The sequence below is a fragment of the Sarcophilus harrisii genome, chromosome 1, assembly GCF_902635505.1.
Source record: "Sarcophilus harrisii chromosome 1, mSarHar1.11, whole genome shotgun sequence".
Lineage (NCBI taxonomy): Eukaryota > Metazoa > Chordata > Mammalia > Dasyuromorphia > Dasyuridae > Sarcophilus > Sarcophilus harrisii.
Window position 1 is genome coordinate 547,035,670 of NC_045426.1, and position 12,600 is coordinate 547,048,269.

The 12,600-nt window shown below is 37.3% G+C and overlaps 1 long non-coding RNA gene across 2 annotated transcripts in view; it reads left to right on the forward strand.

Annotated features, from left to right (window-relative positions):
* The first annotated feature begins 54 nt into the window (after window positions 1-54).
* The window catches only part of LOC116420638, a 99,589-nt gene continuing 87,043 nt past the window's right edge, over window positions 55-12,600 (forward strand). For both annotated transcript variants that reach the window (XR_004231017.1, XR_004231016.1), the window contains exon 1: window positions 55-147. This is a non-coding gene — a long non-coding RNA (uncharacterized LOC116420638). The remainder of the gene's footprint in view (window positions 148-12,600) is intronic.

Consider the following 12,600-nt stretch of genomic DNA (forward strand, 5'->3'; position numbering starts at 1 on the left):
CTGTGTTTCATTTGCCATGGGAAGACTGAATGAATGCTGGGGGGCAGCAAGAGATGCTGAGAAGGCTATGACAAGAGTATCAGGATGGTTTCTTTGAGTTTTCACACTCTGAATATTTATAGTAGAACATTCACAAATGCCTCTCAGGTAAGATTGGTATTTGATCATTCTAAAATCCTCACACATTAAATACTAGTGTTGTCCAAGATGACAAAAGACATCTTTAAGATCAGATTCTAGTATGGCTTATTTATTAGATCTTTAGTAGCAGATTTGAAGGATCAGAAACAAGAATTGAGATTATACTGAGCCTATGGGTGAAGGCTGTCAGAGGTCTTTGGGACATACTCCTATGTAAGAAGAAGGATAGTGCAATGGAAAGCCCTGGATTTAGAATCAAAGTTCTTGCATTCAAATCCTACTCTGCCATTAATTATTTGGAAATGCTGACCAAGTCATTCAACATCTTTGAGTCTTCCTATCTCGTTTGCAAAATGAGGTATATAGGTGAGACAGTCTCTGAAGTAGCTTCTACTTCTCAAATTACCATCTTATAATTTAGGGTTCAAATCCTGACACTGCCAATTGCATCTTGCGTAACTGAAAAAAAATCACTTAACTTTTCTGGGTCTCAGTTTCTTCATCTGCAAAATATGGTGGTTAGGCTAGATATCCCTATTACACCTTCCATCTCTAAATTTAGGATTCTATACTAAGATCATAGACTGCAAAGATCACTTAGTCCAATCCTTTCTTTTTATAGATGAAGAAGCGGAGGCTAGGTAGTCCAGATAGGTTTTGCCTTTTGTTTTTAAGAGTATAAAAGATAAATTGTATTTTGGCTTCCAGGCATTAAGAGTTTCAGTCTTTTTCAGCTTTCAGGAGCTTCTTTTTCTTAGTTCCCCAAGTCCCTGAAGAAGTAGGTCCTGTCTGGTTCATGCTCTTTAATTACAGGTCACATTGTTGAATCTGCTTGTGACCTTCTGAGCTGGTTGGTATCCTTGCTACTGCTGAGCCTGCCTTTTATTCTCATTCCCGAAATAGAGTGATTGGGGGAGAACTCTGGACACTTCTCACAACTCATCCTCAGTTCTCTTTCCTTTGTGAAGCCATAATTTATCTTCAGCATTCCCCTGTGTCTTCCTGATTATATTCTTTGGTATCACAGAGGGGGTCACCAGAAAGGCCCAGACAATCCAGCCTCCCATTAGAAAGCACCACAGTCCCCAAGCTAGCACATGGTAGTCACTTAATAAATGCTTGTTGATTGATTGTTGATAGCTCGCTCTACCGGTACATGGTTAGCATGTTAAAGATCCTTCATTTAACTTATCTGCATTAATTACAACTCAACTGCCCTGGTTCCAGCCATGCTGATCTCCATGAATCCTTCATTGCTTTTGGGAAAAGGATGCTTTCTTCATTGCACTATAAAAATCTAATTTAAAAAAAAAAAAAGGATAAATGAGAGACAGATTATTTGCATTATAAAAGGTTTCCAGGGTTTTTTTAATTAGGGACCTCCTCTAATGAACCCAAAACAAGATCCGATTAAAAAAAAAAAAGATTTCTGTATAATATTGAAGGAAAACAACTATTTCCTAAAGTGAACAGCAATATTATTTTAGCTTCATAATAAGGTGGATTTGAGTAGAAATGGGAGTTCGGGTAAGAGGAGAATGAGTGAGCATCTTAATAATCAAGGGAAAACAAGTAGGAAAATTTGTGAACCAGAAAGGTTTGGTTTTAATCTATCAGCATAGTTGGGCTAATATTTTATAAGACTGGCTACTTCCTTTTTCCTATACTCACTTTCCATTCTGTTCCCTCACTCCCTCTTTTCCTCCAAAGAGAGTACAATGTGATTGCTGCATTTTATTTGCCTGGACATCTGTTAGCAAAAATTCTCATTTGCAAAAGGGAAGGCTAAACTTTAAAAATCCGGCTTCAAATGCCTACCATCTTCTTCATTATTTCTGCTCTGTAAGGGTTCTCTATGGCTCGGCACGTCCCACTTGATGGATAATCTTTCCAATGTGGAAGAATATTTTCAGACATGAAAAAACAGTATCATAGCCATTAGGGATGCTTGAGGAATACATTTTTCATACCCACGGTAATGTGTTAATGACAAAAGGTTACACAAAACCAAAGCCTTGGGATCCCCAGATACAGAAAGTTAAAGAAAATACTTCATGCCATTTTCCATTGCAGTTCCAGGATCACATCTGTTTGGAACTGAACCGTAGCATGTGAGCTGGGGAACCTGTATGAAATTAACTTTTATAGCTGCCTTTACAAGCAGGATCTTTTATTGTCTACAACTTGGCTGAGGTTCAGGAAGTTCCCAAAATGATTTATTGTCATGTGTGCCTATTCGGTGTCAGTTGTTGTTACTGATATATTATTGAACATATGCAGTCACTCTGGCAGAGGCAACTGATCATTTAAGTCCTTCTTCCACATGAATCGAAAAAACCATATTGAGGACAACAACAACAACAAAAGCATGGGGGAATATTTTGTTTTAAGCAAAGCAATTACTTGCAGGAGAAAATAATTTGTAATATATCCCAGTTTTGTTTGTTAGCAGGAACATTTAGTTAAGTCTAAAACTTAGTTTGTATAATGAATTTAATTTCCCCAATTAATATATTCTCAAATTCTTGTCATAGTACAATCTTTTAATTAGCTAGTTCCCTTCTAGTGGTATGACTGTGACTCTTGATCTTAGATGGCCTTGTCAGTCTACCTTGTGGTAGATTGTTCTGCTATCTAAGAACTGGCCCAGCTAACTTGGGAGAAGGTCACCACTGGGATGGTGTCTATCAGTTACTTAATGTTTTTAGACATGGCAACGTTTGAATATGGGATACATAAAACTATGCAATTATGTGTCTCTGAAATTAAAGAAATATCACAAGCATACTTAAAGTGAAATCAGTTTAAGTATGCTTGTGATATTTCTTTAATATTATTTGCTACAGTATTATTACAGCCCATCTCTACAAATAGAAAACATGTACAGATTGTGTCCAACTTAAAAAATTAATTGAGTGCCAAAAGTTTGTAAGCCTGTATTAGGAAAGCATTTTCCACTGAAACAATATAAAAGGAGACTAGATCCTCAAATGTCAAACTTATTCAATTCACCATGAGTCTTAAAGGATAGCACTTCACTCATAGTATTAGAATGTAAGCTCTTTGAAGGCAGCCACTTTTTTTTTCCTGTTGTTGCTGCATTTCTAGCACCTAGCTTGATCTTAGGTAAGAAGAGGAGTGAGACTGTTCTCTGAGTCAATGCCTTACATCTCCTGCCACATGTATCACCCAAGGAAAGGCTGCTAGGGATCAACAGTCTATGTGTGCCAGCACAAAGCAGCTTCTATTTTCTGCTGCCAGACTGATCTGGAAACCTCTGGTGCAAAGAGCATCCTTCCCTTTGACCTCAGAACTTCCATTTCCTACTGTGCAGCTTCACAGGCTCTATGTGCCTTTTGTCTTTTGCTTCACTTGTCTCTTCCTGATTTCCAGTCCTGGAAAGAGCAGTGACACCTTTCACTCAATGATAAATATTCTCATATACCCTAACCATCCCAATGATTCTGAACCTATTTTCCCATTTCCCATTCCCCAACACATACATTTTCATCTCCCTCAGTTATCCCACCCCAAAGTCCCAATCAAAAACTATTGACTTCTTTCACTGTGCCCTCTGGAATGCCTGTCCCATTGGTAACACATTTCCTTTCATCCAAAATATTTTATTCTCCCAGCATTTTCACCTTCTAGTAATCATTACAACTTGCCTCTTCTCTGATGATATAACCTTCCTGGTTACCCTTTCCAGTATTGACTGTGCCCTCATTCATTTCCCTTTGTTCACTGTTGAAGTAGTAGAATTAGAATATTATTTATAATTTTCTAGATTCTCCCTCTACCCCAGTACTTTATAATTTCTCCTCCTTTGAGGTTCATGCAGTTCATATCTACCAACTCATCAAAAACCTAACAGCTATTGTCTTCAGGTTAATTCTTTTCTTTCCTTAATGAATTCAGTGTATGGCTCACAATTTTACTTTCCTTCCCAACTCCTGTCCTCATACTAAGGGGCTTCAACATACATATTTACTCTCCCTCAAACACTTTAAACAGTTCCTCACCCTACTCACTTCTCATGATCTACTCCTCTTCAAATATACTTATACTTCCTCAAACATCTCAACTTTCCAGTTCTTCAACTTACTAATTTCCTATGAAGTACTCCTCCATCCACCTTAGTCACATACAATGATGGCTATAATGTTAAGTGTACCACCTTCGTGTCCAAGAATTCTGAAATGGTTTTATCTGACCATAATCTATTGGCTTTCTAATCTCCTTCTGTCTTCCCTTACCAAACTCTGCTTTTATTGCACACCATGCCTTCCAAAACCTTGATTCCTTATTGTTTTCCTGGGCTATTTCTTTTCTGCTGGCTATCTTGACTCCTTAGTGAACCAATTTAATTCTACATGGCCTGTTTCTCTTGAATTCCTTGATTCCTTATCATATTGATGATTGTGCTCTGCCAAGCTCCAGCCCTGAATGACTCCCCTATTCTCTGCCTTTACTCCCACACACATGCTGCTGAATGAGGGTGGAGAAAATCATGCAACCACTCTCAATGGGTCCACTACAAATTTATGTATACATTTTCAACTGGACTGTCAATACTATTGGGCTAAATACTTCTACACCTTCCTTATCAACTCATAATCTCACTTTCCATAGCAGTTCATCCTCTATGACCTTACAAATGAGAAGCTTGTTTCATATTATATAGAAAAACAAAGCCATTAGCTATGAAGTCCCTCTTCTTCCTTGTTTCTCATTTCATATTCCTCAGGTGTCTTCTGCCATTCTGTCTCCTCCTTCTCCTTTTCTCATATAATGTAGTGACCTGACTAAGGTTAATTTCTTTACCCCATTCCATGCCATCTCCTCCAGAAGACTGTCCCTCTCTTATTCTTACTCTTTTATTTATCTTCAAACTCTATCTGTCTAGTGAGTTTTCCCCTGCCTCCTATAAACATGTCCATGTCTCCATCATCCTCAAAAAAGTTCTTGCTTGATCCTTCCATTCCTTTTATAAACCTTCTGTCTTTTGTGGTTAAATTCTTTCAAAAAACCATCTACAATAGAGGCCTCTACTTTCTCTCTCCTCAATTTCTCCCCTTTACAATCTGTTTTCTTTTCTTTCTTTTTTTTTTTTTTCAATTAAATAACTTTTTATTGACAGAACCCATGCCAGGGTAATTTTTTTTACAACATTATCCCTTGCACTCACTTCTATTCAGATTTTTTCCCCTCCCTCCCTCCACCCTCTCCCCAAGATGGCAAGCAGTCCTATACATGTTAAATAGATTACAGTAGATCTTAGATACAATATATGTGTGCAGATCCAAACAGTTTTCTTGTTGCTCAGGGAGAATTGGATTTAGAAGGTATAAATAACCTGGGAAGAAGAACAAAAATGCAAGCAGTTTACATTCATTTCCTAGTGTTCTTTCTTTGGGTATAGCTGCTTCTGTCCATCCTTGATCAATTGAAACTAAGTTAGATCTTGTCTTTGTTGAAGAAATCCACTTCCATCAGAATACATCCTCATACAGTATTGTTGTTGAGGTATATAATGATTTCCTGGTTCTGCTCATTTCGCTCAGCATCAGTTCATGTAGGTCTCACCAATCCTCTCTGTATTCGTCCTGCTGGTCATTTCTTACAGAACAATAATATTCCATAACATTCATATACCACAATTTACTCAACCATTCTCCAATTGATGGGCATCCATTCATTTTCCAGTTTCTAGCCACTACAAACAGGGCTGCCACAAACATTTTGGCACATACAGGTCCCTTTCCCTTCTTTAGTATCTCTTTGGGGTATAAGCCCAGTAGTAGCACTGCTGGATCAAAGGGTATGCACAGTTTGATAACTTTTTGAGCATAGTTCCAAACTACTCTCCAAAATGGTTGGATTCGTTCACAACTCCACCAACAATGCATCAATGTCCCAGTTTTCCCGCATCCCCTCCAACAATCATCATTATTTTTTCCTGTCATCTTAGCCAATCTGACAGGTGTGTAGTGGTATCTTAGAGTTGTCTTAATTTGCATTTCTCTGATTAATAATGACTTGGAGCATCTTTTCATATGACTAGAAATAGTTTCAATTTCTTCATCTGAGAATTGTCTGTTCATATCCTTTGACCATTTTTCAATTGGAGAATGGCTTGATTTTTTATAAATTAGAGTTAATTCTCTATATATTTTGGAAATGAGGCCTTTATCAGAACCTTTGACTGTAAAAATATTTTCCCAGTTTATTGCTTCCCTTCTAATCTTGTCTGCATTAGTTTTGTTTGTACAAAAACTTTTCAGTTTGGTATAATCGAAATTTTCTATTTTGTGATCAGTAATGATCTCTAGTTCTGCTTTGGTCATAAAGACCTTCCCCTTCCACAGGTCTGAGAGGTAAACTATCCTATGTTCCTCTAATTTATTAATAATTTCATTCTTTATGCCTAGGTCATGAACCCATTTTGACCTTATCTTGGTGTACGGCGTTAAGTATGGATCAATGCCTAGTTTCTGCCATATTAGTTTCCAATTTTCCCAGCAATTTTTATCAAACAGTAAGTTCTTATCCCAAAAGCTGGGATCTTTGGGTTTGTCAAAGACTAGGTTGCTATATTTGTTGACTGTTTTATCCCTTGAACCTAATCTATTCCACTGATCAACTAATCTATTCCTTAGCCAATACCAAATAGTTTTGGTAACTGCTGCTCTATAATATAATTTTAGATCTGGTACAGCTAAGCCACCATCATTTGATTTTTTTTTCATTAATTCCCTTGAAATTCTTGACCTTTTGTTTTTCCATATGAACTTTGTTGTTATTTTTTCTAGGTCATTAAAATAGTTTTGGGAAGTCTGATTGGTATAGTGCTAAATAAATAGATTAGTTTAGGGAGTATTGTCATCTTTATTATATTTGCTCGCCCAATCCAAGAGCATTTAATATTTTTCCAGTTAGTTAGATCAGACTTAATTTGTGTGGCAAGTGTTTTGTAGTTTTGCTCATAAAGTTTCTGATTTTCCCTTGGCAGATAGATTCCTAAATATTTTATACTATCAGTAGTTACTTTAAATGGGATTTCTCTTTGTAACTCTGACTGTTGGATTTTGTTAGTGATATATAAGAATGCTGATGACTTATGTGGGTTTATTTTATAACCAGCAACTTTGCTAAAATTGTGGATTATTTCTAATAACTTTTTAGTAGAATCTCTGGGGTTCTCTAAGTATACCATCATATCATCAGCAAAGAGTGATAATTGGTTTCCTCATTGCCTATTCTTATTCCTTTAATATCTTTCTCAGCTCTTATGCAATCTGTTTTCTATTCTCAACATTCTACTGAAACAGTTCTCTCCAAAGTGACCAATGATCTCTTAATTGCCTCAGTCTTCATTGACCTCTCAAGCCTTTGGCAGTGTTGATTACCCTCTTCTTCTTGATGCTCTTCTTTCTAGGTTTTTGGAACACTATTCTTGGTCCCTTGTCTACTTCTCTCACCCGTCCCCATCAGACTCCTCCTTTTCAATTTGCTTTGTAGGATCTTGATCCAGATCACACTCTTAAACCATTAGTGTCCCACAGAGTTCTATCCTGAGCCTTCTCCTTCTGAACTACTTCACTCAGCAATTTCATAAGCTTATTTACCATCATTCTGCTGATAATTCAGGTTTATCTATTGTTGCCACAACTCCTTGCTGACTTCCAACTGCTTTTCAGGAAACTCAAACTAGTTGTCCAATAGACATATTAAACTCAACATGTGCAAAGATGAACTCATTATCTTCCCAAAATGTGTTCTGCCTCCTGACTTCTTTCTTATAGAGGACACCACCATGTTTCTAGTCTCCTAGGCTCACACCTTAAATGTCATCCTTGGCTTCTAACTATTTCTCATCCCTTCTCTTTACCCCACTCCCTCTTTCCTGTCCATATCCAATCTATTGCCAAGATTTTTTTGTTTCCCTTTTAGAATAGTTCCCAAATGTATTTCTTTCTCTCTTCTGATATTGTCACCACACCGGTACAGAGCCGCACACTTGGACTATTGCAATAGCCTACTGGTAGGTCTACTTGGTTCAAGTCCTTACTCCAATTCATCCTCTGTTCAGTATCTTTTTAATTGGTGAGAAATTTCAAATGGAAAATTAACTCATTAGCCTTTAGAAAGCCTTTCAGTAAAGAATCTTCAAGAACCCAGAGGCTGCCTGTTTTCATTTTTTCTCCCACTTAATTTTTTTCCTTTTTTTCCTCAAAATAATTTTTCCAATATATTCCCATCTCATTCCTTGACTCCTCCTTTGTAACAAAGACAATTTTGGGCAAAATCCAACAAATGATGGCATATTATATGTGCAACATTCCAAATCTGTGATCTTTGTCTCCTATCTTTCTACTTTCTTCAAAAAAATAGAAATACTGATACCCTATGATGATATATCAATGTTTATAGAAGTAGCCAATAGATGACAAAGAAACTTACAGGCATGATATCACAGTTGCTTGTGAAGTGCTTACTTTATTTTTATTGAATCCCTTGTGTTCATTCTAGGGTGGTGAGTCCAGTGGGTTAAAGCTGATGGAGCTGACAACACCCAAGTCCTTACTACACACTTGTTTCCAAATAGTGAGGAATCTTGGTTTCATGGTTCCAAACAATACTCTTAAAGTCTACATCTTTGAGATATTTGTTCTTGGTCACTTGGGGAACCAGGTTAAAGAGTAACTCATGTCAATGACTCATGTCACATTCCCTCCCTGAGACTAACAAAAAACCCAAAGGAATTTGTATAGCCTTGTATATCCTCCTTCACATGGGAAACTAGCCTTTTCTTTGTGTATGAAGAAGGATGCCACATTTGCAAAGTGTTGAGAGAGGTCAAAAGTGGAGTAATTTGGTGTCAGACCTCAAGGTTCTTGTTACTGATGGCACAGAAGAAAACAATCCTGAATTTGGTCCCTAATCACTTCCAGCAATGTCACTTCTCTATGAAAGTGTGAACAAGTATCATATGTTGCTTGATATCTCACTGAGCCCTGGCTGGTACACTTTTGTGATGAAGAGAAGCCGGCCCATCACTAAGAACTGAGAGGGATTGTTATTGACAGCAATATGTTGTACCCAGGCTCAGAGCCCCTCTGGGCAGTGTTCCCTCACATTCTTAAATACATCAGTCAAGTACTTGTGATTTTAAAGCAAGCTCTTCATTAATGTTTGTTGATTTGAATTGACAGTGTCTTACATTTATTTCATTTGGTCCATATAAATCTGTGAAGTAGTATCTGGTGCTGAGTAATAGAAAGGATGAGAATTTGAAGTCAGAAGACTTAAATTCTTACCTCTGCTCTGTCACTTATAACTTGTGTGACCTTGAACAAGTTAATTAAACTCTCTGGGTTACATTTCTTCACCTGTGAAATGAGGGGTCTGATGTAGACTTTTTAAAAAAATTCCTTTCCAGCTTTAAAATCTGTCTTTAATTTACAGAAGGGGAAACTAAGGCACACAAAAGCTTAATATTTACCCACATCAATGATTTCCTTCAAGCTGGAAGGACTCTGGGCCTCCTCAAAATTTCTTAGAATAGTTTGTCTGAATCTCTTCCTTTGTGCCATTGGACTCTAACTTTGTATCACCTGTGTAATCAACATCAATGTTCAAGCATTTATTGAGGTTCTGGTGTAATATGACTTCTAGGGGAGATAACAATAATTTTAAAGCCCCCTGACCTTAGGAGGCTTCGGTTCTAACAATCTCTCAGTGATTCTAAATCTTCTGGCTTTGGCCCTCTGATCTATTGTTCTGTCAATGATTGTAAAAGTCTTGTGACCCAATGATGCATTGTTGGTGGAGTTGTGAACGAATCCAACCATTCTGGAGAGTAGTTTGGAACTATGCTCAAAAAGTTATCAAACTGTGCATACCCTTTAATCCAGCAGTGTTACTACTGGGCCTATATCCCAAAGATATTATAAAGAAGGGAAAGGGACCTGTATGTGCACGAATGTTTGTGGCAGCCCTTTTTGTAGTGGCTAGAAACTGGAAACTGAATGGATGTCCATCAGTTGGAGAATGGCTGAATAAATTGTGGTATATGAATATTGTGGAATATTACTGTTCTGTAAGAAATGACTAACAAGATGATTTCAGAAAGGCCTGGAGAGACTTACACGAACTGATGCTGAGTGAAATGAGCAGGACCAGGAGATCATTATATACTTCAACAACAATACTATATGATGACCAGTTCTGATGGACCTGGCCATCCTCAGCAACGAGATCAACCAAATCATTTCCAATGGAACAGTAATGAACTGAACCAGGTACGCCCAGAGAAAGAACTCTGGGAGATGACTAAAAACCATTACATTGAATTCCCAATCCCTATATTTATGCCCACCTGCATTTTTGATTTCCTTCACAAGCTAATTGTACAATATTTCAAAGTCTGATTCTTTTTGTACAGCAAAATAACGTTTTGGTCATGTATACTTATTGTGTGTCTAATTTATATTTTAATATATTTAACATCTACTGGTCATCCTGCCATCTAGGGGAGGAGGTGGGGGGTACGAGGTGAAAAATTGGAACAAGAGGTTTGGCAATTGTTAATGCTGTAAAGTTACCCATGCATATAACCTGTAAATAAAAGGCTATTAACTTAAAAAAAAAAGTCTTGTGACCTAGGAGTATAATAATATTTCTTCCCTTAAACTTTAGGGAAGATATATTAGTGATCCCGAGACTCTATAACCTTAAGATGCTATTGTTGTTCTTTTTTTTTTTTAAATAACTTTTTATTGACAGAACCCATGCCAGGGTAATTTTTTACATTATCCCTTGCACTCACTTCTGTTCCTATTTTTCCCCTCCCTCCCTCCATCCCCTCCCTCAGATGGCAAGCAGTCCTTTACATGTTAAAAAGATTACAGTATATCCTAGATACAATATATGTATGCAGAACTGAACAGTTCTCTTGTTTCTCAGGGAGAATTGGATTTAGAAGGTATAAATAACCTGGGAAGAAGAAAAAATTGCAAGCAGTTTACATTCATTTTTCCAGTGTTCTTTCTTTGGGTGTAGCTGCTTCTGTCCATCCTTAATCAATTGAAACTGAATTAGGTCTTCTCTTTGTCAAAGAAATCCACTTCCATCAGAATACATCTTCATACAGTGTTGTTGTTGAGGTATATAATGATCTCCTGGTTCTGCTCATTTCACTCAGCATCAGTTCATGTAGGTCTCGCCAATCCTCTCTGTATTCATCCTGCTGGTCATTTCTTACAGAACAATAATATTCCATAACATTCATATACCACAATTTATTAAACCATTCTCCAATTGATGGAAGATGCTATTGTTCTAACAATCTTGTCTGTCAATAATTCTAAAGTCTTCTGGCTTTAGGATAGTCCTAGGTCTGCTGGTCAGTGATAATCAAATTCCTGAGATCACTCGTCAGTTCTGCCTCTAGACCATAAAATTAGCATACCAATTACACGAATGGGATAAATTTGTCTCCTTATTCCTGTTTCTTGGCTAAATTCTCTTGGAAATTAGACTACTTCAGTTGGAGTTACAATTACAATAAACTTTGTCCCTTGACTAGAATATGGGTTCAAACTTGCAAATTCTTTTGAGATACCTTGTGACATTGGTCTGTGACCCCAACTTTTTGGGATCCCTTCCCAACCTCAACATTTGTTGGCCTGGTATGGGGAGAGTCTGGCCTACCCTGGCTTGATTCTCTCTTTGTCAAGGTAAACCCTTCATTTTTTTCTCCCTTAAGTATGTAGCGGGGACACCCCAAGCCACTGGGAGAAGGCTTATCTGGGTTGTCATGAGTTCCATGCTCAGCAAGTTTTACTTGACTTGGAAATTCTTGTAATTTTCTGCAAAATTCCTATGGAATCTTTGCCATCTTTTCACTGGGATTCCAGAGTAGAAGAAGTGCTATAGGATGGCTTTTGGCAAAGATGGGAAAGTCTACTCTATGACATTTTTGTATGTGTTTGTGTCTCTGTACAGAATGCCTGTGTCATGTTTGTTCTGTGAGCAAGATTTTGTTACCTGGAAAGATTTAAAATGCAACCAGCAAGAAAAACCTTTTATGCTATAGTTAGGATGCTGGAAAGATTTCTTAGAAAATCTAACTTTTTCCGTGGACTTCAGCTCTTACCAAGTTGGGGGCTACACAAAAAAAATAAGCTAATTAAAATTAAAATTACATGTTAGCAAATTCTCAATGTTTTGAGAGCGATGATTAACAAGTTTGGCAATTAATCATTTTAAGATTTCAAGAAAAATTCCTGAAACATTGGGGCTAATTCCAGGAATTTACCCCATTCTGAGAGAGAGAGAGAGAAAAAAAAAAACAAACTAGGTAAATAGCAACTTTTTGATAACCTGTCTTTGACTTTTATCTTGTCCAGAGTTCCCTTCTGCTCCTTTGATAAAACACCCCAGAGGGTATTAAGT